Below are 23697 nucleotides of genomic sequence, written 5' to 3'. Positions count from 1 at the left end.
ATAATGAAATTTACTTTCTTCTTTCAGTCAAAAAGAAGCATTTGCTCACAGCATTGACCATGGCTTGCTGAGGAAATTATGCAGTAATCATTATGTTCTGACATGATTATTTAACTTTAAGCTTTTTATATATTTTAGGACATCTCCACTAATTTTAGCAAATTAGTGCTATTTCCATTGTCATGGGGATATCCTACATCACAGTAAAAAATAAAGGAGAATACAAATACCTCCTAGAACTAGTGGGTTGCTTCATTTGTGCAGTTTGTTTATCAGTTATCAGACACTCTGCTGTTAGTAGTTACCTATCTACACTACAGGATATAATCCCAGCCTTAATTCTGTATACTGTTTCCTCAATTTACACATGGTCATTTGCTATAAAAACTGTGTATAGGGCACAAATTATAATGGACAGAAAATAATTCAAAAGCTTAAGTTAACTCGGAATATTGGTACAGTGTGTTTCTCTCTCTTTCCTCTTCCTAGCAGTTAAGAAAAATGTGGGACTTCAAATTCACTGGGAGATGAGTATAGTTCTCTTAATTTCCTTCTTGTTTTTGCCAGGGTATCTAGGTGAAGTTAGGGGAACATGGATTAGGTGGATATGGATTTGGTATTTTGTCTATAAGAATACAAGTAGAAACTGTAGGGAAATCTTGCAGCTGGAAGTATTGAGTTGTCAATGGTGAGCTCGTTGTCAGTGGTGAGGCTCATTTGTTTTGGTGTTTTGGTTTGATGTGGGGTTTTTTGTGGTTTTTGTTTGTTTTCCTCTTTCAGTTACCCCAGATTAAAGATGAGCATGTAACTGCCATGTGCAATATACATTTTTTTTTCATTTAAATTGGGTAAGTTTCCTTAAAATGATCCATAGTCACAGACCTTTCCTGGAACAAAACAAAGCAAACCAAAAAAGTTTCTTGCTGTTAGACTGTATCATTTAAAACCTCTTTTTGCTGAGATCTGTCTGGACCAGCAGTATACTGCAGTCTTCAGGAATTAACCTCATAGTTTTCATACTCCCAGGTGAATAAGGAAGAGTAACAATTTAAAACCCATGGCATTAATTTCTGCCCTTATTTCAGTTAGTATGAAACTTTAAGGTTTTTGAGTGGGACTTTATGATGGAACTTGAATGGAACTTTATGATTATTTCTTTAATTTTTTTTTTTCAATATGAACTTCCCTAACTGATGTCTTCTGAATTATTTCATCCATAAGTGTTGCAGAAGAACAGGAGTAGAGATCTGATTTACAAAAAACATTAGAAATCTTATTGTAGCAGAAAACAGCCAATATTATCTTTAAAAGATGGATATTAAACATACCAATGCACCCTTCATTAGGAGGCAAACTTCTGGAGAGGATTTTTTTGGTTAGAACTGTTTTCTTTTACTAACCCACAAGTTATGTCAACACTCTTATAAAAAGATGTACAAAGAGCTTTCATTATGTCTAAATACTGACTCCAGTTGTGTATAAATTTCAGTTAGATATACCACCTCTTATGAAAATTTACTTCTACTTTACCACTGAGCAACCCAAAGGTGAGACCCAGTAAAGAACAAGTAGTGGTTTTCTGCTCATGTATTGTGTTTTCAAAAAATAGGAAAGAGTGTTCAAGAAGTAGAATTAAGCATCTCTGAAATTTAGTTTGCAAAATCTGTTTAGAGCATATTTTCCTAAAGTGACCTACTGGAAAAATCAGAGACAAGTAATAAGCTTGAATTCTTAGTATGCTCTGGAGCTGAAGTGTCTGAATCAAAGCACCATACCTCGAGCACATCTGTCCACTTGATTCAAAAACAAAAGCTGAAGTTAGCATGTTCTTCTTGAAATATGATTGGTGTGTATTTGTGCTTAGTCAAGCAGTCATCTGAGAAGTGGGAGACCTCAACTCAAATTCTGCGTGGGCTTAGTGCTGTCATATGCACATCTTCCAGCATCAAAGTCTAAAAGTCCAGTGAGAGGACTCCCAGTGTTTATATTGGCTGCAGAGTGGTTTTACTTCAATAATGCAAGACATAGGAGCTTCTCTGATACTGCATGAGTCATTGAACTTCAGTGGCCTGTGAGTAAGAAAATGGGAATATTGATCTCTGCTCCCTAGCCCATGTGTGTGGTGGATTTGTGCTTTTTTTATTTCTTAAAATGAAATGAATAAAGCTTTTAAAAAACAAAACAGCACAAAGAGACAGAATGTGTTGCCAGCTTCTAGGCATCAGGCTCAGGCTTGTTCTGATTTGTTTTACTTCTGTCCCAGGCAACCGTGAACAGGGTCCAGCTTCAAAAGGAAGGAGAGAAAGGTTCCCAAGCAAATTAAAGTGTAGCTGACAGAGAGAGCTCCCTGTGGGAGCCAGGAGTCTGAATATTGTCAGACTCCAGGGACGAGATTTCAGATCCATTGTTTCTTGAGTGGGCTGGTTTAGAGGGTGAGGGTAAAAGCAGGCTCTGCTCTCCTTTCCCCTGGAAATTATAACAAGGGGAATGTGCCCATTACGCCTGAAACAGGCAGTGGGAAATGTGAGGGGAGACATGAGTTAAGCTGCTTCCCAATCAGATCCAGGACACTGGTGCAAAAGTGACAGCTAATGAATTTAGATTCTTAATGCATTTTGTGGCTTCTTAGACAGCTGCTTTCTTAGATTATCCTTTCAAGTATTCCTTTGTAGGCCTCCTAGCAATTCTAATCTTGTTGATAGCAAAATATGCGTACTGTGTGAAGATAATGAGTTGTGCTTTGTTATAATATGCTTTTCATTTAAAGTAGTATAAACAGCAGTCAAATTCTATACTTGCAAGTCCTTGCTGTTGCACTAAAGTACTTTTTTAGGAGTATTAAGAAACTTTTAAAACAAAGAAGAGAGCAAAATAATTGAGCATCATACTTTTGGGTGATATTCAACTTGTCACAGCCGTGAATGCATTCATTAGCTGTCAAAATTTGATTTTAAAAAGCCCTACTTTGTTGCTGGACAGTGTGTTGCAAGCACAGCTGTTTGGCGGAAGAGGGTGCATTTTGTTTGTGCATATTCCTTCTGCTGGCTTTGTGATCCAATGGGCAGGGGCTCCTGGCCCTCCCGGCGGGGGCTGACAGTGCTGGCTGGTAAAAGAAATGGGATCTTGGTCTGTGTAAAACAATAGTATCACAGGATATGCTGAGTTGGAAAAGAGCCACAAAGATCAAGTCCAACTCCTGGTCCTGCACAGAGTTGCACCATGTGCCTGACAGCATTGTCCAAAAACTTCTTGAACTCTCTAAGCCATAGTGCTGTGACCACTTACCAGGGGAACCTGTTCCAGAGCCCAGCCACCCTCTGGGTGAAGAACCTTTGTCTAATATCCAACCTAAACCTCCGCTGACAAAACTTCAGGCCATTGCCTTGGATCCTGTCACTGGTCAGTACAGAGAAGAGATCAGTATCTGCCCCCATCTTTTCCCCTGATGGGGAAGTTGTAACTGCAATGAGGTCTCCCCTCAGTCTCCTCCAGGCTGGACTGACCAAGTGACCTCAGCCACTCCTCATACAGCTTCCCCTCAAGGCTGTATCGCATCATCTTTGTTGCCCTCCTTTGGACATCTCTAACAGTTGAATTTCTTATATTGTGGCACCCAAAACTGCCCCCAGCACTCGAGGTGAGGCTGCCCCAGCTCAGAGCAGAGGGGACAATCCCCTCCTTGCCTGGCTGCTGATGCTGTGCTGATGCCCCCCAGGACAGGGTTGGCCCTCCTGGCTGCCAGGGCACTGCTGGTTCATGCTCATCCTGACATTGACCAGGACCCCCAGGTCCCTTTCTGTGGCACTGCTCTCCAGCCTCTCATTCCCCAGTCTGTCTGTACATCCAGGGTTGCTTCATCCCAGGTGCAGAATCTGGCACTTTCCTTATTAAATTTCATACAGTTGGTGATTTCCCTGTCTGTAATTTGTTGAAGTCTTTCTGCAGGGCCTCCCTGCCTTTGAGGGGTCAACAGCTCCTCCCAGTTTTGGATCATCTGCAGACTTGCTTAGTATTCTTTCAAGTCTCGTGCCCAAGTCTTTAATAAAGATGTTGAAGAGCACAGGGCCAAGGATGGAGCCTGCAGAACCCCACTAGTGGCAGATCACCAGTCTCATGTCACCCTGTTCACTGCAACCCTTTGTGCCCGACCCCTGAGCCAGCTGCTCACTTGTTGCATGATGTGTTTATCCAGCTTAATATTGGACATTTTCTCCAGAAGGATCCTGTGAGAGACAGTATTGAAAGCTTTTCTGAGATCCAAAAAGATTACATCAACTGGCTTCCCTTGATCAACTCAGTAAAGTAAAACTTTATAGGAAAAAGGTAAAACTTTATAGTACAGTAAAAGCTGTTCAGCAGATTCTGATTTCAAATTTGATTGTAAGAAGTCATTAAGAACTTCAGATTAAATGTTCTTAAAATTTTATTTACCTGCATATTGTTTTTTTTTTTAAACCTATATCACTCAATACTGCTGTGGAAGTTGGTTTAAATTTGTTCAGGGCCATAGTCCAATAGCGTTTGTCTTGTCTTCACTCCTGAGCTTATTTGTCTTCCAATGTTTGGGGATTTTTGCAGTTTTATGCTTTAAAACAAAAAGACAAAGCTTTTGTTTTGGGGTTTTCTTTTTGATTTTGTTTTTTATTTCTTTTTTAGAGACTCTCCTCCCCCTTAATTTCTCATATCTTTTACTGGGTGAGCAGTACAGGCTCATACCTGCTTAATGTCAGCAGGTATCTTTCAGCTGCACATCTTGCATACTGACCTTTGTAATAGATACTCTTGAGCAAGAAGTGTTTTCTTTCCTATTTGATAAATAAGATGTAAATCAAAGGATGTCTGTGTTATTCTTTTGTGTTCTTATTTCAGAAGGTGTGATATTTGTAAGTGGTCTTGTCTACTACTTCCTTTCTCTCTTTTTCCTGCCCTTTCCCTTGGGTCCAGTGAAACTTCTGAATCCTCTGGGTTTATATTTCTTTAAGTCTTCAGCACATTCCTGGCAGCATAAGCCATCTGTTTACTTACATTCTGTAGCTAAAGTCAATGAACTTCTTGTGCAGGGAATGAATTATGAAGTTAAGACATTTCTGGTGAGAACATGTCTAGGCACTTTTGATCTTGACTCTGGAGATCTGGCTTAACATGGGGTACAAATGAACAAACTCTCAAGAGGCTCTTGTTTTAAATCTTTTATTTCCATTCTATTCCTGCTATTTCCATTCTACTACTGATGACTTTCCTCAAGTAGACCCACTGTTACCTTTGCTAACTGGTGAATGACCAACACTTAATTTTGTTATCTATCTGTATGACTTTAAGTGGAGTAAGTGCTCTGATGTGATACCTGCAGTGTTAAGGACCAGCTGATTGATGTAGTGTTTCAGGAGTCCAGTCTATCCTGCCCTTTTGAGAGGACTGAACCATGTATTAGACTGACATGCTGCAAGCACATGGTGATAGCTGATGTACAGTGGCTTTTGGCTTTTTTTTTTATTCTTTGGCTTTTGCTTTTGCTTTCTGTTTGATAGGTTTTTTTTATTATCATGAAACTACCCAAAAGAGCAGAACCAGTGTTGAAAAAAACTGACTGTTTCTGAGTTCAGGATTTTAAGTGTACTATTTAAGGTAACTAAATAGATAAATGTTATATAAATTGCCTCCAGAAATCATCTGAAGGTCAGAACGAAATGTTACAGGGTCCTTGTCCTTCTTTCTTCCCTTCAAAGCAACAGCTTCCAACTAGAACTCATATTCTGAATTATAAATTGAATGATGTGTATGAAACCTAGTTATGAAGTACAACGTGCAGATAAACAGGATAAGTAATGTGACCTCACTTGCTTTAGAAGCATGCTGAAATGCTAGTCAAGCAGAAGCAGAAATACCCTGAAGTGTATTTACTTTGGCCATTTGTTAAAATCCTGTCTACCTTTAGATATTCCTTCCTTCTGACATATTTATTATCAAGATGGAAGAGTTTCAGCTTGTACACCTGATGGGCAAAGAGCAAGAGCTTTCTATATTCTTACACTCCCCATACTCTAGTAAAAAGTTATTTTCATTCTTAAATGAAAACATATTATTTGTACACATTACTACACACCCTGAAGATAACTATGGTGGAGTCTTTCTAAGAGATGTGGTGAAGCAGCTCAGTAACAGTTTGTAGATTCCCATTAAACCTTTAGGATGGATTTACTTGGGGCTGTGTCTGCGGCCTTCCTACTTTTTCAAGGAAGATTTATGTACAGTATTTTTGTTAGTAAACCTGAGGTTCTCTTGATAGTGGGCATAATTCATGCTACAGTGAGGGTGGAAGTGTGTGGATGTTTTAGATGTAAATTTCTCGGATAGATCAAATAAATACAGTATGAAAGAGCAGCATTGCAGATGGGGGAGGCTTTGTTGTATTTTACCTTATTGTAAACTGAATGTCTGATTACCATTTTTTCTCTTGTAAGTTCCATCCGTATTTTAGCACGAGAGTCAACTGTTGGCTTTTCCTCCCCTGCTTACACAATGGAGCATAAACACTAGACAGTGAAATTGATTCTTACAGAACACTACTAAAACTTTACTGCATGTACACCACCTGCTTCTGAACAAAATATTTCTAGCAATCCATATGTATACTCTTGTCTATTGCAAATTAATTGCTTTCTGAACAGTGACCTGAATGAAGAGCTTCAATTAAAATAAATTTGTGCATTAGAAATAGATCCAGTGTAATATTAAAGTGGAAAAGATTCAAAGATAAATGTGGAGTTAATAAATTAAGCAGAGCTCCACAGTTCTTGACTTTCTCCTGTGATTATCTTCTAAGGGGAGGATTCTCAAGCAGTCAAATAACAGGAAAACAGTGAAAAGACTGAATAACTGGTTTGGTCTCATAGCACCTTTTAATTCTTTTATCCAGCTATTCTTCTTCAATGAGAAAATACCAGGATAATGTCAGGTGTGTCAGCATCTTCCATGATCATGCCCTCTTGACAAAGGGGAATTTCAGGATGTTAAACATTGCTTATCATGGAACCATTGCAACTAAATCTGCTGTTAATGGCTTAGAACATGAGAGGAAATGGGAGAGGCACCAAATATGTCTTTGATTTACCTTTGAGCTAACTGATTTCAGGTGGCCTGTCTAGTAGGTTCATTTGTCCATGTAAATTAGAGTGCCCTTTTGGCCCCAGAGGTAACAAATTTTAAAATTAAGAGGTAGACACATAGAAAAAGCATGTCTTACCAAGACATGGTAAAAAGTATTAGCTATCCCTGTTCAAAATTCAACTTCTGTTGTTCATAAGAGTTACATCTCATGGAAACCAATAGCTTTTGGCCAGTTTCCAGACACGTGGGAGAAACTTTAGGTTATAGTTATGCTTTACAGCTTCTTTTAATTAAAAAAAAATTAGAAACAACTTGATGTTGACCACAGTTTACTTGTGTCTAAGTGTTTTCATGAAACAAATATTGTACCAATGTGAAAATTTAGTTCTTAAGAAAAATGAGCCTTTTAAGTGAATGCATTTCACAGAGATATAAGATTATCTGTTCAAATTCTTGGTTTTGAGATTTGACTGCCGTAAAGTTTTATTTCTGTGTGTAAACTGAAAGCAATGATAGTCTACTTAGGAGTATGTTTACCTGTTTGTTTTTTTTTCCATTGGATGAAAGCTGAAAGTTGATGACATGTATTTTATATGCAGCTGTCTGTGCATTTTCAATATAGGAGGAAATACAATCAGTTCAGCATGACTGGGTTACTATAAATAGTTCTAGAAAATACCTTCATTTCCTCTCCACATTTATTTTTGTCATATCCTTACTGACTGTAACACATGATGTAACCAAAAATGGAGTGTTATATTTTTATTTAAAAAATGCAATATTAAAACACAGAGTGGTGCCTGTATTTGAGAAACAGAACTGTAAAATAGAGCCCACCTTATGAAAACATCTGGGCATGTTTTGCTCTTTTGTTTTAGGAAGGAAAGGAATTTAATAATTGCAGATAATAGTGATGAAAGCAAGACTGCAATATATTTTTGTGCTAAAACCATAAAAAGTTATTTTTGGAATTAAGTGGTAGATTTCTGCATTAATAGGAAAAAAAGATTTCAGCCCTCATTTTCATCCTTCTAGTGGAAGCTAATTAGATAAAAATTATTTTACAGTAGTTATAACTTAATATTATTTTTTAGGTGAAAAGTGGAAACTTTAAAGAGAGTGGTTATACTTTCTATGTATCATCGTCTGCTAAATTAGTGTGATTTGCTCTCTTCTAACTAGGTAGGAAAATTATGCATTTTATTAGTCAGATAAGCACAGGCTGCAATAACAAACCTTGCATAATATGTCTGAAAGGAAAAGACCTTCCAAAAGTACTCATCCAGTTACTAGCAAACCCATAGAGCCTGCTCTCCCATGGCTTTGTGGCTCACTAGCCTTAGCCCTGCTCTCTTACCCTCCTTCTGTCCCATCCTTTATCCCACAGATCTCTCCTTTCATGGTTTGGCAAGGAATGGCATTTCCTGCTGGTCCAGCGCACAGGACGGTGCCACCCCCAGATAAACCTAATGCAGCACTTGGCTCTGATGGGTAGCAGCTGACTCCAGAGGCTGCTCACAGCCCTCTAACCTTTGAGCTGATCTGACTTAGCAGCTCTGGTTTAGGGACCTGGTTGAAACCTAATTAATGCAGGTCAATCACAAAAGTTATTAATGAATAACAAAAGGAAACACATAGGCCATCCAACTAAAAAGCCTTTTCTTAAAAAATAAAACCAAACCCCCCTGAAATTTTAGTTGTATATTGCTTGGTTTTATGAACAGTAGTGAAGTCTATAATTGCCTCTGTGTTACTAAGAAAGTAACTTTCAGGAGAGCTGCAAAAAGGTTACTTTTGTGGAAAACATTAACACCGATTTTGTGGAAAACATTAGCACTGATTGTTCCCAGGGACTTGATTCTCAGTGTTCTACATGGCAAGTAAGTTTTCCATCATTTGTGCCTGTGCCAGGGGAAGATGACAAGCCATCTAGCCATATAAAAGCTGGATGTTAAGGGGTGTGCCTTCCTGTTATGAAACTCGCTGCAATCCTGAAATTCAAAGTAGATGAGAATGTGTGCAAGACATTGAGAACAATGGAACAAGAGGGTAGGCACTGAAATAAATATGTTGGAATGTAGATTGAGCAGGTTGACTTTCTGCTGAAATAAAGCTGGGAACTTTGCTGTCCCTAAAATCATGTCATTAGGTGAGTTCAAAGCCTGTCACTAGTGAGCTTACTTATTTGAGTTGAAACAACTATAGTAAACCTGTCTGAGGGCAACCATATGCCAGAAGCTGACCTAAAAATATGATGAACCAATGGTATTTCATAGATGCATCTTTCCATAAAAAAAGACAAAAATAAAAACAGACCAAATAAACAAACAAACAAAAACCCCAAACAAACAAAAAAACCCACAAAAAATCTAACATAAAACAAACAAACAAAAAAAAAAACCCAAAAAACCCACAAAGAAAAACAAAAAATAGAGGGGGGGAAAAAAAGTTGTTTGCTTTTGTAAATATTTACGCTAGCTAGATACCTGAATGTTTTGATAGCTCAAATGGAGTCTTTTAAACAGGAGGAAGGGCAAGTATACAAGAGAAACATTTAAAAAGAAACAAAAACCAAACCAAAAAGCATGGTTTTTAAACATCCTATAAACTATGAGCAGGGTGCCACTGCATTGTTCCCAAGAACAGAAGTTCCCACCTAGGATTATAGTGAAGGTGACTGGAAACAGATGGATGAAGTGTGATACATAGAAGAATGAAGTCGAGTCTGCAGAGGTATTGCTTGATAGCTTTGGAGCCATCTAACTTTATAGCTAAGTGTCATCTAAAGAAAGTAGATCCCTTAGTCCATGGGCATTGCTGGAGAAAATACTGACATAATGCCTTTAAATATACAGATGTATTTTTCCACAATTAATTTAGTACTGTGTCCCACAGTTGACAGGTTGGAGGAAGCTGGAAAACTTACTCCAATGCTAGCATGAAAATGTCTGATTATCAGCAGACTCAGGTGAAGTTAGAGCACTTTGTAAGTCTGCAAAAAAAACCTATTAGTCTCCAAAAAGAGTAGTCATCATCAGTATTTCTACTCCATGTGCAGACTCATCTTTTTTCTCTTTCCTCCCTGTTGAAGAAGATAGCTTTCGCTAAGAATTGCAGTCTCAATATGATTAAGTGGTTTTTAGAATGCGTAACAATTTTGTACACTTGACACATTGAGATAAGGTGGTTAATATTTCCTATAGACAGTACCTTCAAATTTATTTTTAGTAAATGTAAGTATTTAAGAATTCTGAAGTGGTGAAGAAAGCAGTTGTCACCCTGAATGTTTACAGTGGCAAGTTTTAGCTTGTATGAACTCACTGGGGAGAAGACCTTCCTTTCAGTTTCTGTTCACAGCAGTGACTTGTGAGAATGAAACAGTGCAGTCGGTAGAAGTAGATTGATAACAAAGTAGTTCATCCATGTACTTTGTCTCTATTGCTGCATTCCTTTTACTGTGTAAACTGTGCTAAATTTGGGGGACCTAGAAAATAACAACTGAGTAGTTGAGTAAGGGCAGAGCAGATGCCAAACAGTTGCCCATTTCCTGAAATCTTTGTCCAGAATTTGGATGCAAAACAATTCAAGGAAATGCTTAGTATAAAAATGAGGGAGCTGCAATAATTCATAAGGTGTAATAATTCATGAGGTGGATTGTGTTGAGTAGGTCTAGAAGGTCTGGCATTGAGAGCTTCTGTTGGCTTTGCTGACTGAAGCTTAATTTTGGTGACAGCTGAGGAAAGGTTGATTGACTTGTCTTTCCCTTTGGTTTTGCACTCGAGTTGGTACTAACATTTGCACAATGGTGATAGTATGGTGTTTGGTGTCTTTCAAGAATGTGAGAAAGTCTCTTAGGCATTCTAGGTCTCTACACTCATGTGTTACTGATCTGGATTGCACATGATAGGTCTCTAAAAATGACAGATACTCTTCAAACCATTTCATTTCATGAAATGTTCAATTTCATCCAGTCTGAGTACAAAATGAACTCTCATTATGTTTTCTATTGCATAGCAGGTAAATAGAGGACATCTATGTATATAAAATAAATTCATTTGAGTTCTTAAGTTTTCAGTGAGTTGCAGAGCAAGGGAGCTATGCTTGCCTATTTGGCCACATGCTGGCCACACTGGTGTCCCAGAACTCACTTTGGGCGGTCATGCTGTTTTTGCCTGCTGGTGCATTTCAGGAGAGGATTTCCTAATAACTGGAAGAGAAATGGTGTTGTGTTGGTATCCTAGAGGGTGAAGTTCTAGGTGGAACAGTTTGCCCTCTGTGTAGACAGTCCACCAGAGGGAGATGAACACCAGAGTTTGGCGGAAGAGGAGCAGTTTGTGCTGGCAGAGGTTTGCCTAGGCCAGCCTTTTGCACCTGAGAGTACAATACCATCTCGACACCTTTGTGTGTCAGAATCAGGACTGGAGTCATGGGTGGTTTCTTGTACTCCTGAGTGGAGATCAAGGCCATCACTGTATTTTTGACTTTTTTTTGCTTACCATTGCCTTAGTAAAACTTTGTAAGAAAGTGAACGGTAGTGATTTTCCTATGGGTTTTCTTAAACCTTTCTGCCTGGCTGGCCTTTGGATTTTGCTATTGATTTAACTTTAGGTATATCCTCAGTGCGTCTGGTCTGTTTGTATGAGTCCAGACAGATTCCCCGTTCATTTAGCCTGAATTTGGCAGGCTGTCTGGATATGGGACTTTTGTACTTTTTAATATGCAGCAGCATTGAGCTGTGCCTGAGCTGCTGAGCCGGCTGGGAGGAAAGGTTTGGTTGCCTTGACGTGAGTGACGCGGTAATGGAGCTCCATTGTCTGGGCTGGAGCTGCCGCGACTCCTGCCAGTGCAGAAGGGTTGGCAGAGGAGTTTGTTTGTCAGCATGGAGCTCTATCGGCACATCCTCAGTCTCAAGGGCAAGCGTGTTACTCATTCCTGTCTGGAAACTGATTGATTTAAAAGACTCTTGAGATGAGGTGGTTCTTTAGGTTCAAGAGCCAAATAGAAGTGAAAAAGAAATTATTTTTGAGTAGTGTCTGCTACAGATATTATACTGTAACTTTCTTTACAGTGTCAGTCCAGTAAAATGTAACACAGAGAGTCTGTATTTCAACTAAGATCATATGTCTTAAGTCTTTTGACCATGTTCATGAAAAGGAAGTCCTATTAAATGCCTTTTTTGGGTATTGGTCTTGTTCCAAACCTGTTAGCTTAGTAAGTTTTCTTAAATCTCTTGTCAACTGCTATAATTTCTTCACAAATTGTGATTTTTAGTCAATCCTTTTAATTGAAATTTGGAGTTTTCCTTAAAGTTTAGGATCCAATTCAAACAATTTTAAGAGTTTGTCTTAAGTGGCACATGTCATGACAAACTTACTTTCTTCAGTTATGTGTTCCATCTTTAGAATTTAAAAACAGAGTTGTGCTTTTTGAGTGGTTTTTAAAATTATTTTATTGCATCTTATAACTAGTCTAGTATTAGAACACAGAATTTGATTTTTAGTGTTAATGATTTTTTCCTGTGCATTTGTAAACAGATTAAATGTGAAAAAGCAACTTAGATGTAGACTTCAGCTCATTACAGATCTCTCCTTTTAATGGCAGATCCTGCACATTATCCAGACACACCACATTGTCTTGAACAGTAGAGTATCTGTGTCTTTTCCTGTTCTTATTTGTTTACCTGGAATCTTCTAGTTTTATATTAACAATGTCAACAGTTCTGGCCCAATCTTCACATATATAGATGTCCAGAATAGAACAGAAATTGACATCTGATCATGTACAGACTTGCCAACAAAATAAATTGTTGACTTTTCTTTGAGGATATGTTCAGCAGTTCCTCAAAAAAGAAATTTAAAAAAAAAATCACATTTTTATAGCTGAATATACTGGATATAAAAACTGCCTTGACTGAGAAAACTGGAAAAGACTGGGCTTCTCCTGCTCTATGATTCTGATACCAGGGTATAACTATGCTCAGTTTAGACAGATGTGACCATGGTGTTCAAAATAGTAATATATTGCCATAGATGCTGTCATGTTCTTTAAAATTTATTTTAACAGTGTTAACATTAAGACTAAGTAATTTCCATTTTATCTTAGTCTAAAACTGTTTCATATTAATAAATAACAGGAAAAAAAAAAATTTTAGTATGATTGTGTTTAGCATAGCACAGCAAAATTGGCCAGGTTGGCAGGGCTTGATGAAGAAGTCTTATGAGAAGTTTTCCATTAACTGGAAAGTCCTGTAGATATCAACTTTAAAGGCAGAATATTAAAGTGGTATATAACATGTTGTAAATAGTTGTCAGGTGTATTTACATTTGATTTTTGCCATGGCACTTCTGGTCAGCTGCTGACTTTAGGAGAACCACTAAAATTGCAGATGTGGAATATTTTGAAAGACTTATTTGAGGTTTGAATTTTTTTCCTTAGTTTGCCCAAGAGATATGTTCTTCAACAAATAGCACAGACCTGCTCTAGTTTATCTGTAATTGTGAAACTTAAGTTTGCTAAATATCTTGATTCTTTACTATTTATTTGATGTCAAGGACCACATTTATTAATTTGGAAGCTATGGGGCAATCCAGGCTCTCACCATCATTTGTCTCTCTCTTAGACTTATATCCCAATTAGTTAGTTTTATGTTTGGGATTGTTTTTTAAATTATAAATTTATATGGTAAACCACGCTAGCTTTTATATCTTGTGATAAGTATGTTTAGCTAACAAAGATCCTCATCCTTGATCTTTCCCTTTCACTTTTGTGTTCAGCTGCTACTGAATAACATACTAAAAATAAACTAACTTTACTGAGGTCGTTTGTTGACATTTATATTCAGTGACTCATTGTAGTCTGTTGCTATATGATTAAGATCTATTTTGGCTTTTAATCATACATCCATTGGTATACTCTTGAAAACAAGTAATTGAATGTTGAAAATTCTGATTTCTCTCATAGCAATTTAATGAAGCCCAAATCTCTGTAAGATACTAAACTCAGTATCTGTTGTCTGAAGATATCAGTAGTCAGCTACAGTGCATTTTTTTTGCAGTAGAAGCTCAACACTTACATTAGCAATAACACAGATAACTGAAGTGACCCAATGCAGACTATAATAGACTAAACAGGAATTTTCCTTGTTTTGTGACAATAAGGGACACTTTAGCTGAGTGTTTAGTATGAGAATAGGACATCTAGAATCTAGACTTCAGCTAATTAATTTCAAATGAAGCCAATGAGATACCTATCATAAGATGTGTGAGTTTTTTTAGTAAGGTTTTTGTGCATGCAATATCAAACTTTCTGTAAAAGGCTTGTAGGGCTGATAGGTTATATAAAGAAAATCAATATAGCATTTCCCAAATAGCATATATGAAAATTTATATAAATTTATATATAGCATTTGATATTTTCTATGACATTTGCTGCCTTGCATGCTATTTTGGGATAAGCTGGCAGATAGTTTTTTTAAGTCCATAGTTCCATGGATGTCTATATGTGTATTCTCTGCAAAGTGGCAGCCACATGCATTTTCATGTGCCAACATTTCTGGTGTGGCTGCACACGTGTTGGATCTGGGAACTGATCAACTAATCAGGTACACACTGAGTATCTGGCCTGAGGGTGATGATGCAGCCTGGCTGGGATGGGATGCGGGTGGAGAGAGAGGGGATTTCAGCTGCAGCTTGCACTTAGTATTGGTTAAATTGATTGTGAAACCAGCCCTCAAGGTAAGCCTATAGACCATGTGTGTCCTTACTACATTTTTGTAAACAAGCAAGCAATGAAGGAAATCCAGTGCTTCTTATAAAATAATTATTAGAGTTGTATGAATTCTCACAGTACAAATTGCTCTTTTTCACAAGTGTGAATCAGAAAATGTGTGTAGGCAACAATGCAAGGGAGAGTTGTTTTCAGTAGTAGTCTTTTTTTCTGCAGATGGATCACTTTTATAAAACATTTTGAAAACTAATTAGTGACATATCCTAGAATTAAGTGGACAATATACTTAAAATAAGTGAAAAATTTATTTAAGATAGTATATCATGACTGTATTGATTCCACGAACATAGTTATTCAGTAGCTAGCTCTCTTATGTGGCTTGCTGCTCTTATTGAATTGCTTTGTTTTGGTATTACCCAGCTATATGTGCCAGGTTAACTCAGTGAGGAGGTGGAGATTTCAGAATTTTCAGTAGGTGTAAAATTCTGTCAAGGCATGGGTTAAGGCAAATATGAACTCTGGTTTCTTAGTAAGGAACATATTTTAAGCAGCTGCAAAATTCTTGGTAGGAAACCAGAAGTTTTTCTTCCGTAAAAAAAATCATACCAACTGAAATGTCCAGAGTCATTAATTCATGGTTCACTTTGTCAATTTATGGATGCTTAAGTAATGGTGTTTTTCCTGCAGTATCTTTTCTTGGTTTTTGGTTTGGTTTGGTTTTTGGTTTTTTTCTGTTTGTTTGGGGGTTTTTGTTTTGTTTTTAATTCTTATTTTAGTGTTGCAGTAGGATATCACCAAACTGGGTAAAGATTAGTACATTCTTATCCTTCAAAACTATTTTTTTTCCTATGTTGTTTAACTGTAAAGATTTCAAGCAGTTGCAGTGAACAGTTTAAAGCTGGGATAATGCTGCTTTTCATAGTAAGTCTTGCAAAATTAGGGAGCTGTATGTAGGAAAACCCTAATTAAAATGCTTCTTTACACCATGCTTCAGTGGTTTACAACATATTTCAAGATAACCAAAAGTACTGCAGGTAGAGGATTTATGTACATTTCCATGCCTGCAGGCAGAAGGGTCATCCCCATCTCAACTATAAGAGTTGCTGCTCTGTGGTACTAGTGGAGTGATTCAATTGCTTTTTTAATTTTCTGCTTATAAAATTTTAACTGCATTAAATCAGTTTTGTGCACATTTCTTCAAATCAGATCTTAATCACACATTTGTACTTTGCAGCTTTGTTTAGTATCATAAAAATGGAGCAGATTCTTAAATGTCATTGAAGATGTATGTATTAATACACTTTTTATATGCATGGTAGTATACTTTTGTTTACAGTGACAGCAGGGATGTTTTGAAGAATGTAAAATAAATATTTTGGGGTTTTTTTTAAACTGAAAAATACTGTCTCACTTGTCTAGTTAGTAGATTGCAACTTCCTGCTAAATGACAGATTGTTTCCAAATCTGTTTTTACCAAAAAGTTCTTTTAAACACAACAAAAATAATTTAATCCTTAAAACTGAAAAAGCAGGGGTTTTTTCCCTAGCTATTTGACTCATATAGAATGTAGATTTTTAGTTGAACAATATAAAGATCTGGGGATCTAGTCTTACATAGGAAATGCCAGCATTCACAAAGCTCTGATCAGAGAGCTGGGGGCTCTGCAGATATTATTTCTCACTTGTCACTGCTCACCAACCCAAAGAAACCATGTAGATGTGGACACTGCAGTTTTAATCTTGTGCAGACATGCCTTAAAAAACTGTATCAGTTTGTCAAGAATGAAATCTCACTTTGAGAAATACATGTACACTGGAAGTCTGTAACCAGTTCCGCTTGCAAGCAGTATGCAAGTAGCAAATGAAGGAAACTGCAGAATGAAAGAAAAATCACCTCCACTATACTGAATAAACAATATTCTCATTGAGCATTGCTCAAGTAATAAATCTTTGTATTTACCAAACTTTAGTGTAGTAGAAATAGATGTCCAGCTGATAAGAGTTTGTTTTTTATAGCTCCATTTATGGCCCTATCACTATCTACAGAACTCGGAATGTAATAAATGACTCCCAGAAGTAGATCAACTAAATTACAGTTTAATGCAATATTGCTGGGTATAGTGGGGGAGTGATTACACTGTGCCTGAACACTCCTGGCTAGTCATCAGAGGAAGGGACACTGGATTATTTTCTGTGCATCTAGTTCTGAAGTCCTTGCTGAAGCAAAATGCTTTTTTTGGGGGGGTGGGAGGGGGATGAGGATTTGTGCAGGGACTAAAGCTCGAAAAGAAACATTCCATTACAGGGAAATACAAGGTAATAAACTGGCGTAATTCCTCCTTTAGACATGAACATGTTGAAGGCCAAAGCAAGACATTTTTCACTTCAGGAATGAAATAAAAGTAGTTGTACGTGGCCTTCAGAAAATTGCAGCTGCAGTTACTTGTTTTTCATTCCATCCCTTTAGTTTTTCGAATAAAATTTCTCTGAATTAAACAGTATTACTGCATAGTAATAATTCCTATTAAAAATAACTTTGTTTTGTCAGATGGCCAACTTTATGATGCAGTTATTATGGAAAGTGTCCCTGTGCCAGCATTTGTCATCTGACAGGTTAAGAATTGCACAAATCAAGGAAAAGATGAAAGAATTTGGAATGTTTTTCTTTTATAAAAACAAACTTTGTGTGGTTGTTGCTAAATGGCAACCTGGTGTACATGTTCCAGAGATCAGAATTATGGGAATTGAAAATTCTAGGGTTTTTTTTGTTATTTTTCCCACATATGACTAATTATTACTAATTTTCCTGCAAGTCATTGTCACGGTATTTTCTAGTGCTAATAGGCCTAACATTTTGCTTTGAAAAGAGAGGAAGAACATCAGTAGGGTCTCTTCTGCTGGATCTTCCTTAGGGTTGGTGACCAGCAGCAGTGAGGAAGGGGACTGCTGGTGTCACACACCCTTACTGCAATAATATGCAAGACTCTACTTGAGGTTTTGACCAGATGGTGTCAGTTATGCAAGCAAGAAGCAACCTCAGGAAATACAGAAGTTAAGGCTTGATTACACTGTGTTAACTGTTTATCCATACACATCATAATAACAGCTGTAATTAATGACAACAGCCTTTTTAAAAATAGGAATGTCTAAGATGTGACTGTACTTTGTTTTCTGTGCTTGAAAATTATCTTTGCCTTATGCTACGGATCCTTTGCTCTAATGTCTTTGAACTTAAAATTGCAGAAATTTAATTGAATTTGCCTTGTGTTTCAAAAGCAGATTAGTCTTTGAATTTTTAGTTCAGATTTCTCTCGCTAAATAGTCTATGAGAATATACTTACATGTTATATTGAAAGCTTCTGTATTCCTTCTCTGCTTCTCAAAGGAAATGTTGAACAGTTGTTACTCTGAGGTAACTTGATCTCAGTAACTGGTATAGAGTTTGTCTTTCAAAATTTTTGGTTTTCTATTCATATATGTTTTGTTTTACGTACTTTGTATGCTTGTTTGGTAAAATGCCTTTAGGCAGAACAGCTTTTATAGGCAGAGGTAATACCTCCTACTAAACATGAGTATCATTAGACAAACTAGACTATTCTGGTAGTTGTCTGACACCATGTTAGGGAATACCAAGAAGGCACCTTGGATATTTTCCCCTTTACTCTTTCTTAACCACCATTTTACATTTAACACAATCTACTATTTGGTTTCTCCAGCAGGTTAGGTTCCTTATTTTTGTGAGATAAATAGACATAATTGTTATTACCAAAGATGGGTTCATTGTATTACTGTCCCCAAAGCAAAACATGCCCTTACACTGGCAAGTTGAGCTTTTTTTAAGTGCCAGCCCAGTTTAACTTTTCTTGCACTCACACTAAATGCAGCACTTGTATTTCTGTGTTGCTTACAAGCCAATTATTCGCATACGTTTAAAAAGCAATCAGATCTGGTCTGTTAGGTCAAGATAATATGAACATAAATGCACATTCTAACAAATAAGCTGCCCTAAAATACAAAGTAGAAAAACAAATGTAGTGTGAAATGCTAGGGAAAATGCAGGCAAGGCATAATTAGCAAAGGACAGTAGAAATGCTGTTTTGTTAGGACTTGAATAGTAACAGTCAATTAAGTTCTCACAACAGGAAACAGCAAAGCATTTAACAAAGAAACATCATCTCTCTCTACAGCATAAAGTCTCTACAAAGAATCACAAAACTGAGGCAATTAATAGATGAGAAGTCATGAGTTAAAAAACCAGAGGGGCTTGACTTCATATTTCTTTGCAAATAAATCTATCTCTGTATATTGCAATAATTAATAGACTTAATTTTTTTATAGTATAAGAATCATGGTATTTTATATAAAACAAGCACATATACAAAGCATGGCTGGGGATGTATGTTGTGGTAAATAACAGGTAGGATGTAACTGTAGGCTTGATAACCAAGGCACAGTCATCATTACTCAAACTAACTGTAAAAAACTCAGATTATGAGTTCAAAGTTAGCTAGTAAGGATATGATTAATGTTTCTTCCCTTCCTTTTCCTTAGTACCAGAATAATGGAAGTGATCTAAGATGGATAAACAGAGGTACAGCAGCATTGTGTTAGATGCAAAGAGAAAGTAGTTATAAGCAAATCAAGAGCTCAAACTCTTGTAGTAGAGTTGAAACTTATACTGAAAAATTTATCATTTCTACTTAAATACCTTGAATTGTCTCCAGAAATCTTTGGCAACCATGTAAATGCACCAGGCTCCAATTCAGGTACTTTCATTGAATTTCTTCTATTGCATCATGTGGATGTCTGTAATGAGCTGATTTTCAGTATATAAACAGTAGAAGCTTTCTTCTCCTATAGTATGATCTTAAATACAAAAGGTAATTACTTTTTTTAGGACCAGAATCAAGCCCCCTGTGAGGATACAAGGATATTTCAAGGGTAACACAATTAAGGGAAGAAATAACATTATCTGGAAATGTTCTGTTATCTGGAATTTCTGGCTTACTTCTCTGAAGCTTTTCCAAACATCACGTGTCAGAGCAGTTGAGAAAGGTACAATTTTCCATTTAGTTCCCCAGAGCATGCAGGGATCTGCTTAGCAATTTTTTGAATTGGGGTTATTTTGAGAAAGGTTGATGCCAAATAGATATCCAGTAGATTTTTAATAGCTGTGTTAAATTGGCTAGTGATTCCATGGGTTTTGATTGTGCAGCTTTTACTCTTGTTTACTTAGTATTTTGGATGCATTATTACAAAGCATATGTAACCTGGTGTTACTCCCCTGGTTATTTGGAAAAAAAACCTCAATTCCTTCCCTCTTCTCTCTCCCCACCCAAAAAGTTAAAAAGAAAAAAAGGGTGGGGGGGGAGTGAAAGAAGGAAAATATTTAGCCTCATTTAAAACCGAGAGAAGAAGGCTAATGTAAATCAATTCCAGAAACATTGGATAAGGAGGGAACAGGGAGAGGGGGAACACAATTTGACTCTGCTTTGCCTGTTTTACCCACAGAAGAATGTTGCCAACAGGAAGATGGACTTACTGGAAAATAAATAAAGTGATCCTACTCAGAGCACAAGAAAAAAGTAAAACAAATCTGTCTGAGTAGATGGGGTTTTTTTTTTTCAATGTGTTTTTATATTTGCTTTTGGGCCAGTGCAGCAACACAGTGTGCATTAGACACAGCAATGCAGTGCAACAGTCATACACAGAGTGTAATGTGCTTAATGTGCTGCTGCTGCTGCTGCAGCCTGATACGTGCATGCAGATGTTGTCCAACAGTTAATGTTTAACCTCACTGGTTTGCCTTTGGTTTGCAGGTCTCCAAGTGTGTTTTTTCTTCTGCAGTGTTTTAAGACGTTTGTCCACTGTAGAAGTACTTTAACTGTAATAAATAGAAGCAGTGGCAACATCTTGGAAATTGCGAATACCCCAAAACACTTGGTAATAAAAGGCTGAAAAAGTACTGGTATCTTGAGACACCATAGTGTCAAAGGCAAATTTAGGGTATACACAATGTGACATTCTGTACTAAATCCCAGACTGCAATTTGAAAAAGTAATTTGGATTCTATTGGACATGAATAAAGCACTTGGATTTTTCTTTAAATTTCCCTACTCCATTTTCAGCAGAGCTCTAGTAGTTGGGGTTTTTTTCTTCTTACTTTGCCATGGCAGCTTTCAAATGCCAATAGCTTCTGCTGCAGACAATTTTAAAGAAACATTCTACCTGTGGATAATTTCAAAACCAGAGGAAAAATTTAAAAACAAACCCTCATATATGCCCCTGGAGATACCCATCACAAATATTTAATATAAAATAGCTAACTTCAAGTGCCAAAGACATGGTGCTTCTTGATTGGTATGTTTGCATATTAAAACTTTATGCAATAAAAGTACTGGATTCTCTGTGATAAGTGATGAAATTTTAGAGCTCAGTGAACTGCTGACTTTTAGCTGATCTTCAATAAATGTCCATCAGTGTTCACATACCCCCACTCTGAGGCACAGGCTAGGATTGGCTTCAAGGGCCATTCTTATAACATCTTTCTGTTTAAAAAAAGAGGAAGAATAATTTATGTTTAATGGGAGAATAATCTCATGGGGTTTTGCCCAAGAGGTTTCCACTTAAGGTGCAGATAGGACTGACAAGTTCATTTAACATATCACTGGTACTGCAAGGGGCTGGCTGCTTCTCTCCTGCACCTGACTCAGTCTAGCCATTTGTCTGATTTCTTGGTGACTTGATTCATTTTGCTAAGCTGGTGAAAAACAAGTCGCCCACCTACACCCACCCACGTGCTTTGGGGTTTCCTGCCTGCTTAATAATCTGAATTGTCTCACTGAAGTGTCAGATGAACAGCACAGGCGGTTTGAAGGACCAGCTCCCTTAGTGAAATGCTACTGTGGCATAGCTGTCTTAAAACTACAGGCTACAAATGGCTGCATGGTACATAATTTATAAGAAACTGAATTATGTTACTTCAAGTAAATACTCTGTAAAACCAGCTGGAGATAGCATTCAGAGGTCGCGTGTGTTGTGTTGCAGTAAAAACACAAAGATTTTCTACTGCTGTTGAATAAATATTTGAGCAAAGATGGAAATACTAATGAGAGTGTGAAAAGGAAGTGGTGTAACTGGAAGATAAAAATGCATAGAAGAGATCAATTAAGAGCAAAAGATGACAGAAGGCATTGAATGAAAGGATGGCTTTTTTTTGGTAATACTTACAATAGCCATCAAAGACAAATATTCATCAAGAGAAGCCTACTTAAGCTGTGATCATAGTCCAAAGGAACATGGTCTTCCCAAATATTGGTTCCCATCAGCCTTAACTTTTGCATGGGACCAGCAAGAAATGTTGTACATTCTTCTGCTGTACCATAAATATAGAATCACTTTAAAAAAGCATTTAGGCCTTTCAAATATGGCAGCCTCATATTTGCATTGCCTCATTAAACTGAGGAGACTTAAACCATAAATTGATCACTGAACAAATGTTTTAATTCATTAAATAGGAGCTTCCAGGCAGTACTTTGCTGGTTCTATGTACTACTTACTTCACTTCTCTGATCTCTAAAACATATGTGTGGTAAGACCAGCCCTTTCCAGTTCTGTGAAATTCTGCAGATTTAGTGAGAAATATATATGAAAGTGTGCAGAAGCCACTTGGCCACCAATCTAATGCTGGAGAAGGGTGGTCACTGTGCAAACTAGGTGATGAGTGTCTGTGAAATTTGGAAGTGGAAACCTGTCCAGGATGGTGACTCACATAAGGCAAAGCCTTCACAGGCAAGCTGTCTTCCAAAGGCACTGTGCTTTTGCTTTTCTCTGCTTCCCTGGTATGTCAGTGAGTTCAGCCTCTCGGTCTTGTGTTCCAGCTCTTTAGCTTGCCACTTGCAAGGCATATTTCTAGACTTACTCACCTATTCAGAACAAATGTGTGTAAATACTGTGTGGAAAAAACCCACCCAACTCTATCACCATTGAGCAATGTGGAAAATGTTCCAGTGCACTAAGAAGAAACTGGTGATCCTTTGTTACGTATATCCACTTATTGATAATATTAGTGTTGTACTGCTGAAGCTTATCTATTGCCTCTTGAAATTATCTCTTTCTATCAGTTGTCCACACTGAAAAGGACTTTTTTGTAAGAGGTTTGTAATGGAAAACCATGTTAGAGCCTTTGAATCTGATGGTATTATACTCTTTCAAATATCAGTATCAGCACTGCCACTTTCAAATTAATGGAAATGTAGATGATTGAGAACAAAGGGCTCATGTGATTTCAGTGGTTTTAATCCTGGATTATTCAGGCAGAACTCGACTTTAAAATATAGTAATACCAAGTGGGAGGAAAATGCTTGGAATTTTACTGCTTTTCATAGTAAAAGATAATCTAACTTTTAAAAGAAAATGTTTTATCTAGATTTACTTCTTCTATCATAACAAAGGTTATGATAGTATCCAGTTATTCCATTATTACCAGAGCATTTTATCAAAGTGGGAATTGGATCCAAACACTTCTGTTTGCCTCTTGAAATAGTGCTGGGACTGCTTATTTCTGATTCTGATCTTAGTTTTGATTTAGACTTTTCAAGTTGTGACTTGCACTTTGTTACAAAATCCCTGTCAATCTTAAACAGTTATGATTTCAGAGCAGGTATTTTATGTCCTTGTGATGCCCAGTACAACCTTTCAGACCTGCTAAATGGCTAACAATGACTGCTGTATATGCTGAATTTTGATGTTTCTGAAAGTATATTGACTGGTATTAGTTTTTATTTTGCTCATCTAAATGTCTATGTTTGCTTCCTTGTAAGCAACTATTATATAATAGAAGAATATATATTTGAAAATGTTACTT

The 23697-nt window shown here is 37.1% G+C and overlaps 1 protein-coding gene and 1 long non-coding RNA gene across 7 annotated transcripts in view; both read left to right on the top strand.

Moving 5' to 3' along the window:
* UMAD1 (UBAP1-MVB12-associated (UMA) domain containing 1) overlaps positions 1-23697 on the top strand; it is a 79976-nt gene that overhangs the window by 16560 nt on the left and 39719 nt on the right. The gene's annotated exons all lie outside the window — the stretch shown is intronic.
* On the top strand, positions 19729-21651 carry LOC147655887 (uncharacterized). The gene is made up of 2 exons (XR_015277872.1): positions 19729-19886; positions 20343-21651. It is a non-coding gene; the product is annotated as an uncharacterized LOC147655887 (long non-coding RNA).

This window comes from Cyanistes caeruleus, chromosome 1, assembly GCF_971803275.1.
Source record: "Cyanistes caeruleus chromosome 1, bCyaCae1.hap1.1, whole genome shotgun sequence".
In the NCBI taxonomy this organism is placed as follows: domain Eukaryota; kingdom Metazoa; phylum Chordata; class Aves; order Passeriformes; family Paridae; genus Cyanistes; species Cyanistes caeruleus.
The sequence above is the reverse complement of the archived record's forward strand: the minus strand, read 5'-3'. Positions and strand labels throughout refer to the sequence as shown.